Source organism: Panthera uncia, chromosome A2, assembly GCF_023721935.1.
Source record: "Panthera uncia isolate 11264 chromosome A2, Puncia_PCG_1.0, whole genome shotgun sequence".
In the NCBI taxonomy this organism is placed as follows: Eukaryota; Metazoa; Chordata; class Mammalia; order Carnivora; family Felidae; genus Panthera; species Panthera uncia.
This window is the reverse complement of record NC_064816.1, coordinates 159,185,858-159,199,615: the sequence shown is the minus strand read 5'-3', so window position 1 is coordinate 159,199,615 and position 13,758 is coordinate 159,185,858. Positions and strand designations below refer to the sequence as shown.

The following is a 13,758-nucleotide window of genomic DNA, read 5'->3' as shown; positions in this document are numbered from 1 at the left end:
AAAAAAAAAAAAAAAAAGAAAATAGAGAAGAGACAGAAGACTGTTCAGGCCCCTCTCGATCCAAGAACATGCCCCTCTCGATCCAAGAACATGTGTTTGTTTGCTTTTTAATTTTTTTTATTTTTTTATTTATTATTCTTTTTTTTTAATATTTTTAACGTTTATTTATTTTTGAGACAGAGGGAGACAGAGCATGAACGGGGGAGGGTCAGAGAGAGGGAGACACAGAATCCGAAACAGGCTCCAGGCTCCGAGCCGTCAGCACAGAGCCCGACGCGGGGCTCGAACCCGTGAACCGCGAGATCATGACCTGAGCCGACGTCGGACGCTCAACAGACTGAGCCACCCAGGCACCCCTGCTTTTTAATTTTTTTTTAATGATAAGTGCTGTCTGGCCCAGGTGAGGGTCTTATGCGTGTTTACTAAGTTCGGCTTCTCAAAATTTTCAAGGATTAACCCTTTAAACACATGCCTAAGTATATTATGGTCCTGCAGTTTTACATCTTTTTTAAAAGTTCCACTCACTTAAAGTTCGTTAATTTAGAGAGCACACGTGTGAGCAGGGGAGGGGCAGAGAGAGAGAGAGAGAGAGGCAGAGAGAATCCCAAGCAGACTGCTTGCTATCATTTCGGGGCCCGACGCGGGGCTCTGCCTCACGAACCGTGAGATGGTGACCCGAGCTGAGACCAACGGTCTGAGGCCCCCAGACGCCCTGTCTCGTAGTTTTAAACACAACTATTGCCTGTCTCTTTACCACAAATCCATGAAGCCGCACGAGAACCCTGCACTCCACACGGCGCAGGAATCAGCAGGTCCCAGGGCCCGAGAGAACTTTCCACGTCACCTGCTGCCTGCGTTGCCACCTGCTTCCCTTGACCCCACACCTGGGTCTCATCCCTGGAAGGACCCCCCCACCAAGCTCTCCAGATGATGTCACTCTCATCTTCAGTCTTGTGTTCACTATTGTTCAAATGAACAGTCGTTCAAAGGAGAGCAGGACACGATCAGATAGCTCCCAGGACCACCAAGGTTCCCTGACCTCTCACAGGTAACAGGTGCACTCGGCATCAGGCCTGGGGGCCGGGCGTCATTCCTGGGCACTTTGCTCTTGGACACCCCTACGGATGCCAGAAAATGGGTCAAGAACCTGACCTCCAACCGCCCTTCGACGGCGGAGTCACTTTGGACACGCATACAGTCTGTTTAGAAGGTCCTCATGACAGCTGGGGTGGGGGGAGTCCTGCACCATATGGAACTGAAATTGTGCCGTCCCAACCTGAACTTTGAGCCTGATTTTTTGTGCTTCCCTCTTGCTCGACACACCCACTGGCCAGCTTAGAAGGATCCACACACAGGTAAAACAGAACAGGTTCCGCTGTTGAACGCTTAAATCACTTTATCGATTAAATACTGTAATGATTTAATTTACTTATTAATCAATTAAGATTTTGCTGATCAAAACTAAAAGGGAATGTGAGCAATTTTAGCCAGATAATATCAAACACAATTAAACATTCTAACTCGTAAGTAAAAGCAAGAGTCCAGACCCAACTGCTGGTGAGCCGGGACAGCGAAAAGGGGAGAGCCACAGCACGGAAAACATAACCTGGTAGTAGCTTAACATCCGCAGGATGGTCACCAGCTTCCTCAAATAACGCGCCTGTAGACACTGTCGAGAAGGAACAACGGTGGCCTCTGAACTTTGAAGCTGTTATCTATAAAGAGGAGAAACAAGTGACTTCTCCAAGACCCACGGTCGATGTTTATTTGGTTTTGAGAGGCAAGGGGCGGAGAGAGGGATGGAGACAGAGGGCCTGACGCGGGCTCTGAGCTGACAGCACAGAGCCAGACGCGGGGCTCGAACCCACAAACCGAGAGATCATGACCCGAGGCCAAGTCGGACATTCAACCGACTGAGCGACCCAGGCACCCCTAACGACCCGGCACCGGTCAGGTGGGGTGGGGTCTCCCTTCAGGGCAAGGAAAATGTTCCACATTAGACTGTGCTGGTGGAGGCAGAGCCCTGGACATAATGCTAATTTCCCAGAGCTGTGCAAGCAAGCACACCCTGCAAGTTACAGCTCCACGGAGCTGTCAGAAAAATTCCTGTGGCTGGGAGAAGGCCCTTCGGACACTTAAAAGGGCTCCCTCCTGATGGAGCCACTATCATATACACCCGCAGCCTGCAGGCGAGGGAAGGGCCACTGGGGAGTCCCCAGGCTGGGGCCCGGGCTCAGCCAAGTCAGTCAGTTTCTGGTGAATACCAAATCTAGGTCGTCCCTCTGGCTATTCAGACCATAACAGACACAAGCAGCTTCCTGGCACCCAGAAGAAACTCTGTGTTCCTGGCACCTGATGTGAAGTTTCCCAAATGTGAAACTTCCGGCAATGCACGGCACCTAAGAACCTGAACCTGAACCCTTCTGCCCCCGTCACTCGGAGACCCCCCCTGGAATATTCACCGGGCTCTGCAGGCCCAAGCACCCAGAATCATGCAGTCACAAAGGGCTCCCCTGGGAAGTTGCAAAATGTTTCTAAGGCCTAAAAAAGTAAAATGTAACAGAGGCCCCCAAGGCTGGATTTACTAGTCTTTTCCCCAGGGAAAGAAGGCTCAAGGGAGACAGGGATGAATTTTCTCAGATACTGAATAGATAACGTCCAGCGATGGAAGGTGAGATGTGCTTCGGGCTGGTCCAAACCACAGTGCTAGGACCGATGAGCAGAGACGCAGAGATGTAGCGACTAAGGTCGGTAGAAGTATTCTTACACCTGCAGAAGCAGCATCGACTAAGCTCTAACTAGCATCCTTCTTGATTCTGAGACTCTACGGCTCCAGCTTATCAAAACACGAAACAACAGTGGATCTCTGTTGTGAGAGTTATTGTGATCCACTCCGGATCAAATCAAAGAATTGATAATGTTATGAACTAGCAAGAACCACGGGGTTCAACTGAAACCCGTTATTTGAAGATTAGGAAAATGGATCGTGACTCCCAAACACAGCTGTATGCAAAAAAAGCAAAAAAAAACAAAAAACAAAAAAACAAAAAAAACAAAAAAAACCCTTCGTCAACAGTTACTGCTGGAACAGAGGCCTCCCTTGCTGGTTTCCAGCTAACACAAGAGTTTCAAGAGATGCCATGATGTTCAAAAGCTCGACTCATCTTTTCCCCCAACTTATTCCTACAGGTTGACGATTTTTCTTTAGGTAGAAAAGGAGCAAGGGGGCTGTTCACAGTCTTACAGGGGAGGCCACAGAGATCCCCTGGGGAGGAGAGCTCTCCCAGCTCACCTACTCCCCCCTGCAAAATAAAATCTATAGGTGCATACATGTACATACATAGGATTTTTAAAATGTCACTTTCCGCCCCTGAAGAAAAATGAGAGTTAAACCCCTTAGAGAATTCTGCGTTTGAGAAATTTCGATATGAGGAAGACTGCCCGTCTTTTAATCCCCGGTTTTTTTTTTCCCTTTTCAAGTTCACCCTATTATTTTCAACAACCCACTTCTCTACCCCCACCGCTTTCTTCTTACAAATAGCTCTGTGGGAAACGCTGCAATTTTTAGTCTCTCTAAATCCTTCTAAGCACCAAATTCAAAGAGCTATTTTGGCAGCTGCAATGCACTAGGAAAGAGAATTTGGATCCAGGCTGGGGAGGACTCGGCTTTTTGCAGAGGGGTCCTCCGAGGAGGGCGCGATGCCAAGTGCACCTCTTTCCGGAAGTGCCAGCTTCCACTGGTGCCAGACCCCCCCCACCCCCGGCTGATGCCACGCCACTCCCCACCTGCTTCCCACATGTGGCTCTCTATTCGTTTCTGTGGAATGTGTATGAGTCTTGACTCTGCAATGACTTCAGGATATATAGGCCACAATTTTGAAAACCGTAAAGCTCTTTGAAACTCCCTGGAGAACAAAATGTTATCTGACTTGAACTCATTTGGGAGCAAAACTTACCGGAACTGATTTGAAGCGATTTATAATTGTATTTATCCTACTTAGTGTAGATTTTTTTTTTTTTTTTTTTTTGCAGAAATATAATGGTCTGCTCACCGCAGACACCACTAAGGGTGCTACCTAATGTAAAATAAAAGCACTGAGCTAGATGCTTAAACTCCAAAACGCTGAGCTCCTAATTGAACCCAAGGTTCTCAGAGAAGTGGTTCTGGACCTGCCCCAGGACAGGCTGTAGGCATCCAGCCTGGCATGGTCCCCTTAATAAGTGGTTAATGGGTATCACTGCACCGAGCACACCCGGCGGTGGCCTCGTCCAAAGAGGAGACATGACAGGAAAATTACTTAAAAATAGGTCTCAAAACATACCACCACTGAAACGGAATCGCTAACAGAAATGTAACACGGCCGGATTTCTCCTTCTGCCATCCGTGCAGGCAGCAGGAACTTGCTGTGACCTCAGCTGATGAATCTGCATGTTACAATGTTGCCACCGCATGCAGGGTTTCACCTAGACCGCCTTCTGTTTGGGCCCTGACGATCCGCACAGGACTTTGTCAGTAACAACTGCACAGGACTTTGTCAGTAACAACTGCTACCGTGCTCTCCCCTTCCTCAAGTTCCAATTCATTGCCAGTTCGTACTTTCCTTGCCTTGGAATCGCAAACTCGCAAAAAGTAAAAGAGACCCCCCCAACACCTTCTTAAAAATATATTCTGGGGGGCAGCCAGGGTGGCTCAGTCGGCTCTTGATCTCGGCTCAGGTCACGAGCTCGCGGTTTATGAGCCCTGCTCACGTGCTCTCTCTCTTTCGAAATAAATAAGTAAATTAAAAAAAAACAAAACTCTTTTTACATAAAACATATTCTGAACAACCCCCAGCCCACATTTATTCATCCCGTCTATGTTCGTCTGTGCCAGCACTGGGGACACGGAAGGCTAACAAGACAAGATGCCCATCAGGGGAGTGCGTAAAACGTGAATTTAGAACGTGAAACCAACGAATAAAGGACTAATATGATTTCAAGAAAAGTACCTGGTACCGGCTGGCAAAAGACTCGGCCTGTGTCGTGATATTGGGGCAAGAGGGTAAGGGGAGAGAATGATTTCAGTGCGGAGGTCTAGAGGAAGACCATTCCAGAAAAAGGGAGCCAACCTCTGGGGGAGAGAGTGGCGGGGGAGGAAAAGCAGGTGAACGGAAGTGAAGAGAAATACGGCAATTGTTCCGGGGACCCCAGCGAGGCCAGGGTCACAGCAGCACCAGGGAGGATTGGGGGGGAGCGAGGTCCCAGGATTGGCAACAAACGGGTGTGTCAGGGTAAGACCAGGGGCTTGATCCCAGTATGCTGAGAAGCTACTAAGTGAAGAAATCTGACCTACGTCTAAAAAGATCCCTCTGGAGGCTCTCAAGACAGTAGTGTGTCTGACCCAGGGGGAGACAGGGAGACCAAGGAGGAGACTGCTTTGGGAGAGCGGAGGTCAGGTGCAGGGTGCCCCCGAAGGCTGGGCTGCCTGACAGAGTCACTGGCGTGTGGTGTGGAGGCCAGTAAGGAACAAGGGACCCTCCCAGTGTTCAAGCTGGAGTATCAGACCGTACGATGGTCCCATCCTTCCGCATCATTCCGCTGAGATGAGGAAGCGTAAGTAAAAAACGTTTGGAGGAGGTGAATCACACGTGATGTTTCGGGGGCGGCTCAGGCGGTTAAGCATCCGACTCTTGATTTCGGCTCAGGTCATGATGGTCTCAAAGTCTGTGGGTTCGAGCCCCGCATCGGGATTCTTCCTCCCTCTCTCTCTCTGCCCCTCCCCTGCTCGCTCACTCGCTCTCTCTCTCCTTCCCTCAAAAATAAATAAACAAAAGTGTTTAAAAAAGAGTTCTGTTTCAGCTCTGCTGTCTTTGGTAAGCCCGTTAGGCACCCAACAGGGAGTTTAGCATAAGAGTCTGGAGTTTGGAGGCTGGGGTGTGAATTGGTGAGGCTGCAGCACACAGGTACTACCGAAAGCCACGCGGACTGCAGGAGCCAGAAGGAGGACTACAGGGCAGAAGGAGGATTCCGGAGCCCCAGGGCAGGAGGAAAACCCAGGCAGGGTAAGAAACTGAGCAGCCGGAATTGGAGAGATCCGTGGCCCAGAAGCTAAGCGAAGCAACGTGACCGAAAAGGGAGATGCCCTCACCTGTGGGAAGTGAGAACTGACCTCTGGATCCGACTGTGACGTTGACAGGTAAGATCTCCCTGGAGGGGCAAGGAGAGGAGACTGACTGTAAGAGGGGAGGAGAGTGGAAATAGCTACATTTTGCTATTAAGTTGCAGGAGAGAAGGACTGGTGGCTGGAGGGGTACCCAGCATGGAGCTGCCGATGAGGCCGTAGGTTTATTTCGTTTTGTAAGAGACAAAAACATACGGAGCACATCTGTCCGTCTGAGGAGGTCAATCCAGCAGAGAACATGGGTGTCCCCGAACGGACCCACGGTGGCCCCTCCACGCACGACAACCCTGAGCCCCTGCTGGTGACGGAGGGGTGTGCCAGCACTAACTGCCACCCGAATTTTGCAGGCGCTTGACAGCTTGCTGAGCACCTACCCTCCTGCCCCACGTCCATTCAAGACCGCGGATCATCTGAGACCTCTAGGTAAACCATCTGAGAAAAAAAATAAAGTAATATCCATCCCAAATACCTGTCTCAGATGAATGAAAACAACAACAGAATAGAGCGCATCTGTTGATGCTTTTTACCAACACGCACGCCATCTTTTTAAAGTCTACTCATCCGTCCATAATTCCATTCACAAAATCACTGAGCAACTAACCCTTCATATTCTCTCTTTTTTAAAGTGTATTTATTTATTTTGCGAGACAAAGAGAGCACAGGCAGGAAAGGGGCAGAGAGAGAGAGGGGGACAGAAAGTCTGCCGCGGGATCTGTGCTGACAGCACGGACCCTGATGCGAGGTTCGATCCCACACACCGCGAGATCGTGACCGGAGCCGAAGTCGGACGCTCAACCGACTGAGCCACCCAGGGGCCCCAAGTCTTCTTTTTCTGACCGTCCTCGTAAGGGAATCCTGTATGGAGATCCCTGAGACGTGCAGGCTTGGAGTGCATCTGAAATATGCTGAATGTATCTATTTTAAATACAACGTTCTTAGAAAACGAGCCGTATAAAAGGACTGGTCTATACGAAGTTCTGTCCCTTTGTACCACAAGTAGATCTTTAGTGATACTCTGCTATCAGCATTTTCCTATCCACGTCCACAAGCAAGGAAAATTAAAGCATCCAGACACCGAACCTGTCGCTGTTTGCGGAGTTGGGCTCTTCTCTCGCTGTGCCCAATGATTTCACACAAGATAGGTAGCCTGGATGTTTCCGTTTAAAACCCGTAACTATACCTTCAGCTTTTTAGTAAGTCTGTTGTTTCATCCTCTATGAAATAAACAAGACGTTTCTGTGCCATTCACGATGTGTGCTGCCAGAAATACAGACGACTGGACTAGAAACTTCCAAACTTCTTTATGATTCTAACTCCCAACAGGCACACCGAATCCATTCTATAGCACCTTGTGCAAATGTTTCTCCACCAACTGGATCAACAGCAAAATGTTTTAAGTTTCGCTGTCTCACGTGTCAATTCACATTAAAAAAAAATGTTTGAAATAGCCATTTTTGTTGTCTTCTATCAGATTAAATGCTGCCAGCCTACAAGTTCAGTCTAGGGATCGGAATCTCTTAAAAAAAATCACACAAAAATAAATCTGAATCTACTTCCATGAAAGCCTTATAGATACTACTTTTTATTTAAGTTTATCTATTTTGAGAAAGAGAGAGCGTGCACAGACAAGGGGCAGAGAGAGAGAGAGAGAGAGAGAGAGACGGTGGGGTGGGGGGGAGAGGGAGAGAAGGGGAGAGAGAGAATGAATCCCAAGCAGGTTCACTCCACGCTGTCAGCACAGAGCCCAAAGCAGGGCTTGAACCCATGAACTAGGAGACCACGACCTGAGCCAAAACCAAAAGTCAGACATTCAACTGACTGAGCTACACGGGTTCCCCATCTTCCAGATAATTATGAACGCCTGTATTGCCCTCCACCCCATATCTGTTTGCCTAGTGCATTAGTCAGGGATTTTCAGGGAAACACAACCCATTAGATACGTACTATATATCTCTGTATATATAAATAAATTTACAAAAATATCTATATACCTATCGATATATAGGCATAAATAAAAACCTTGGAAGGAGTCAATGTTGCAATTCAAGTCTGAAAAAACCTAGGAAGGAGCCAATGTCGCAATTCAAGTCTGAAGGCAGTCCGCTGCAAAATTCCTCTTGCTCAGAGGCGATGAGTCTTCTGTTTCATCCAGGCCTTCAACTGATTAGATGAGGCCCACCCACATTATAGCAGGCAATCTGTTTTACTCAACACCCACTAATTTAAATCTTTTTTTAATATGAAATTTATTGTCTAATTGGTTTCCATACAACACCCTGTGCTCATCCCAACAGGTGCCCTCCTCAATGCCCATCACCCACCCTCCCCTCCCTCCCACCCCCCATCGGCCCTCAGTTTGTTCTCTGTATTTAAGCGTCTCTTATGGTTTGGCTCCCTCCCTAACTTTTTTTTTCTTTTCTTTTTTTCCTTTTTCTCCTTCCCCTCCCCCATGGTCTTCTGTTAAGTTTCTCAGGATCCACATAAGAGTGAAAGCATATGGTACCTGTCTTTCTCTGTACACTAATTTAAATCTTAATCTCATCCAAACGCCCCTCAAAGGAACAGCCAGAATAATGTCTGGCCACATATCTGGCTACTGTGGCCCAGTCAAGTGGACACACAGAATCACCCACCACACCTCGGTTAGACAGCACTTACTTCAAGTTTTGTTTACCGACACAATGTCTCGTGTTTCATGACTGGGATCCTCTCTTCTGGATGTGCGCCAGTCTGTCTGTCCCTCTTTACGTGAGAACCCAGAACTACACGTTCAGTTGTGATGTGGTCGACACAGAAGGCATGAGAGGGCTCAGCCCTTAAGTATTAGCGTTTGTCACAGCTAATGAGGTTTGACAGTAATTTAATAAAAGCCTCTAGTATATGTCTTCTGCCTGGATACAGATCTTCATAAAAGTTGGATGTGCGTGCCTTTTAGTTCTCCTAAAATGCATACCGTTTACTTGCATACAAAAAAAGCACATATAACCCTTCATCTTCCTAGTTTATTTTTTTATCAACGTCATGAAGTAAGCTTCTCTACCCAAGCTTCACGATTGTTTTTCGTTCTATCGTTTCACAACTATTTGCTTGTCAAAGCTCTTTGGTATTTGGTCCCAGGACCAAATCTTGATTCAATCTTCACTTTCCAAAGCTGATTCTGCTCCCCAGAGCCCCCCGTCAGTGCCCCCGCACGCCTGTCTCCTTGTTTCCTGACCCCTTATAAGCACATCTTTACACTGAGCCAAATGAGTCTTTGTGTCTCACGTAAGGACCTTAGACTTCTCTCACAAGACTCACAAACAACAGATACCCAAGCTTCCCTGAAACCTCATTTAAATGTCTCGCTCTGTCACTCCTTGCTGTGGAGGCAAATCGCCCATATGTAGTGATTTAATCCCCCTTAAGAAATATTCATCATTGTGACATTTTCATTTTGCCTGGGATCAAAAAGTTGGGAGAATCGTCCTTCTCACGTATCATAACTAATACCATTGATACAAAACCTCAAATTTGCGAAATCATCCAATACTGGACCGTAACATCTATGCTGAAATACTGACAGTCTCAATCTGCCTTTCCGGCAGAATGTATCAGCCTTGTAATTAAATAGTCCATTGTGTAATCAGTGGTACCCCCATTTTGCCGCTGGAACGGAACCCCAGGAGGGAAAGGCAGGATTCTATTTTGCTCGCTGAGCGATCCCCTGGTTGACCACGATACCTGCACGAGAGACACTCAACAGATTGCGAGCATACGTGCATGACACCCTCGGTCATTCAGGCGACGATGATGGCCAGTGACAGTCAAAATGCTCACTGTTACCCCAGCCCTACTGCTACAATCACCGAGCTTTTTTCTTTTTTAAGTTTTTTTATGTTTTATGTTATCTTTTGAGAGACAGAGCGGGACAGAGCATGAGCAGGGGAGGGGCAGGAAGAGGGAGACACAGAATCCAAAGCAGGCTCCAGGCTCCGGGCTGTCGGCACAGAGCCCGACGCAGGGCTCGAACCCACAGATGCGAGATCAGAACCTGAGCCACCCAGGCGCCCCCTACGATCACCAAGCTTTTAATGAAATCGTTAGCACGCAGGGTCAGTTTCCTCCCCTCTCCTCGCCCAGGTCTACACTGATGAGGAACAGACAAACTACCCCAAGTGAAAGGAATTGGGAAACGGTGGAGAAAAACCAGGGTCCGAGAACAACCTCGACTTGGTTCTCTGCGGAGCGAACTCTCCTCCCATCTGCCATTCCCCAGGACGGCACACAACACAGGAGCCCCTCCGCCTGCCCCGGACACAGCAGCGGGCAGCTTCCGAAAACGGTGAAAAGCCCCACCAACCAGAGTTCTCTCGCACTCACGCAGCAGGCAGGGCACAGCTGGTGAACCCTTGTGACCCCGCAAGGCTTTCAAGAACCAGATGCTGCAACAGTAACACAGGCCCTTAATCGTGGGACCGACCTGAACAAAAGCGGATCCAAAGGTGATGTGGTGGGGGGCTAAGATGCAAAAAGGAAAAGGGAAGGCAGGGGCACGGCCGACACAGCTGAATTCTTAGGGACGCTTGCAAATAAATGCCCTGGGCGTGGCCGCAGCAGCCGCGACAGGAATATTTTACGGAGTGAGCGCTTTTGTGCGCGTATCGAGACTCCGCCCTCCTCGCCCGGGAGACCTGAAGCTGGACCCTTTCTCCTAAGATGACCGCGTCAAGCTGCCCCCATCGGACTTGGATGATGACCGGCTTTCTCCCTTTTACCTCGGCAGGAGGCAGCCTTGGATGATGCCCTGGGCGGTCTTCTGACTGAACTCGTGCGAGCCTCGTTTGATAAATGGAGAGATTTCCTGCATCCAGGGCTCATATGGGACTTTAGCGAGAGGAGGCGTAAAAAGTGCCCACCTTCTTGCTTGCCACGCGCTAAGCACTAAATAAACAATCGCTCTTGGAAGTAAGGCTGGCTGGATAAACAAGGTGCTGGGCCCCCTCCCTTCCTCGCCCCAAGCCTTAGCCGCAGCTCCCTCCCACACTAGGGTGCAGGACCCCAGTGCCTCTGGAACACAGCAAAGCCCGCTCTGGGTTATTCTTTGGGGCGTGCCTCTTGCTCCTAAATTCTTGGAAGAAGGAATGGTTCCCCCCAGCACCGGTGTCCTTGGCAGTCTCCTGGTCCTCAATTCTGCCTAAATCGTGCTGACATCTCAAGCACTCAGCCTCCGTAAGCCTGGGACGGGTTCCAGTCCCTCCTGATGAGTGTCCGTGTTTTTGCTGGCTGTTGAACAGGTTACTCATTTCAATGTTCTGGCTTTAAGGGCAAAGACAAATTAAAAAAAAAAAAAAAAGGCTTAATTCTCCTCATTGAAAATACAGTCGGTCCCTTGAACAACACGGCGGATAGGGGCCCTGGCTGACACCCCAGAGCGTCGAAACTCCGCACAGAATTTCCGACTCTCTGAAAATTTAACTCCTGACCACCTACTGTTGACCAGGAAGCCTTACCGGTAACATAAACCAATGACTGACATGTGTTTTGTGTGTTGTATTTATACACTGTATTCTTACAATAAAGGAAGCAAGAGGAGAGATTATCAAGAAAATCATAAGGAGGGGCGCCCGGGCGGCTCACTGGTTAAGCTTCCGACTCTGGATTTCGGCTCAGGTCACGGTCTCGTGGTTCATGAGTTCAAGCCCTGCATCAGGCTCTGCACTGACAGTGTGAAGGCTGTTTGAGATTCTCTCTCTCTGTCTCTCTCTCTGTCTCTCTCTGTCTCTCAAACAGAAAATCGTAAGGGAGAGAAACACAGCTAAGTACTGTACTGTATTTAGGGACACTAATTCGCCTCTAAATGGGCCCGTGCAGTTCAAACCCCAGGGTCAACTGTAGGGGGAATCTTTCCCTCCTCTGCTTTTTCTAACCAAGTTCACCTCGGAAAAATGAGCCATTGTAAGCATTTTCTCATCTCTCTGAAATGTATCCTTTTGAGGACGAGATGGGCCTTTTGTTGCTGGACCGTCTTCCCAAGGAACACGGGAGCCATCTTTCCAAAACGCAAACGTCAAGGGAGACGCTCCCACCCTCCCGGTTCCCGCGGGGGGACAGGGGCCTCCCGTGAGCTGGTGTCAGGCTCCCTCCGATACGTGCACTTCCTCCCGTCCTAGAGACAGGCGGCTCCTTCCAACAAGCTGGTGGAAGTGGTCACCCCAGTTACCAGGTGGGTTAGCATGAACCGTGTCTGACCGGTGGTGCCGTGAAAGGCCGCGGACTCGAGGACTAGTTCCCGCGTGTCAGGAAACACGGGTGACGCAGGCGGTGTCGGCTGGACTCCCTGGGTGGTCGGGTTTCTTCTTGAAAGTTCCTCGATTGCTTGGGGCGCCTGGGTGGCGCAGTCGGTTAAGCGTCCGACTTCAGCCAGGTCACGATCTCGCGGTCCGTGAGTTCGAGCCCCGCGTCAGGCTCTGGGCTGATGGCTCGGAGCCTGGAGCCTGTTTCCGATTCTGTGTCTCCCTCTCTCTCTGCCCCTCCCCCGTTCATGCTCTGTCTCTCTCTGTCCCCAAAATAAATAAAAAAACATTGAAAAAAAAAATTAAAAAAAAAAAAAAAAGAAAGTTCCTCGATTGCCTAGAATACGCATCTCATTCGGGCCTCTTATTCACACGATAAAAGTAGTTGTTTTCCTCCACTATGTTTGTGGACAACATTTCCGGGCTGGAAGATTCTGGTTTTCATTCTACTTCTCCAGCACATTCCACCCGGAACCTTCCAGAAGTCACCTGGCTGGCATTCCTGCTCCGTACTAGACCGCGGCACACGTGCCTCTGCTTGTGTTTACGGGCAAGGAGCCCAAGGGAGGAGGGACGGCGTATAGACTGAAGGAGTCACGACAGCTTTGACGCTAAGAGGCATGGGTGCCAAGGCCCTGGGGCATCCTGACTCGCCTCAGCAGGGCTACCTTCGGAAGATGAAACGTTCCTCCTCCAAGCAGCACAGGGCAGTCCCCAGGTCAGGGACAACACAGGCCTGCATCTCTCCGCGGTGGGTCTACAAGCAAGACTGAGTTGAACGCTGCCATTCCCAGCCTGCTTCCAACTGGTCCTGGCACAAGTGTGACGAGATCTCATCGAGAAGCTGGTTCTTCATGATCACCCCTGACCCATCTTTGTGAAGCCCTCTCCCCACCTTCCCATGTTAGCCCTCTCCCCATCTTCCTGTGAGAGCCCTTTCCTAACCTTCCTGTGTTAGCCCTCTCCCCTCCTTCCTGTGATGGCCCTCTCCCCACCTTCCTGTGATGGCCCTCTTGACTCCTTCCTGTGATGGCCCTCTCCCCTCCTTCCTGTGTTAGTCCTCTTCCCACCTTCCAGTGATAGCCCTCTTCCCACCTTCCTGTGATGGCCCTCTCCCCTCCTTCCTGTGATGGCCCTCTCCCCACCTTCCAGTGATAGCCCTCTCCCACCTTCCTGTGATGGCCCTCTCCCCTCCTTCCTGTGTTAGTCCTCTTCCCTCCTTCCTGTGATGGCCCTCTCCCCACCTTCCTGTGATAGCCCTCTCCCCTCCTTCCTGTGTTAGCCCTCTCCCCTCCTTCCTGTGATAGCCCTCTCCCCTCCTTCCTG

General features: G+C 49.6%; 1 protein-coding gene and 1 long non-coding RNA gene across 13 annotated transcripts in view; both read right to left on the bottom strand.

Annotated features, from left to right (window-relative positions):
* Window positions 1-13,758, bottom strand: part of DPP6 (dipeptidyl peptidase like 6) — an 851,682-nt gene that overhangs the window by 821,958 nt on the left and 15,966 nt on the right. The gene's annotated exons all lie outside the window — the stretch shown is intronic.
* The window catches only part of LOC125930324 (uncharacterized), a 3,364-nt gene continuing 2,364 nt past the window's right edge, over window positions 12,759-13,758 (bottom strand). The window contains exons 2-4 of one of the 12 annotated variants that reach the window (XR_007460136.1): window positions 13,602-13,751; window positions 13,528-13,552; window positions 12,759-13,477 (exon numbers count right to left, since the gene is read on the bottom strand). This is a non-coding gene — a long non-coding RNA (uncharacterized LOC125930324). Of the gene's footprint in view, window positions 13,478-13,527; window positions 13,752-13,758 lie in introns of all 12 variants that reach the window. The other 11 variants (XR_007460138.1, XR_007460139.1, XR_007460141.1 and 8 more) reach the window with 11 other exon arrangements.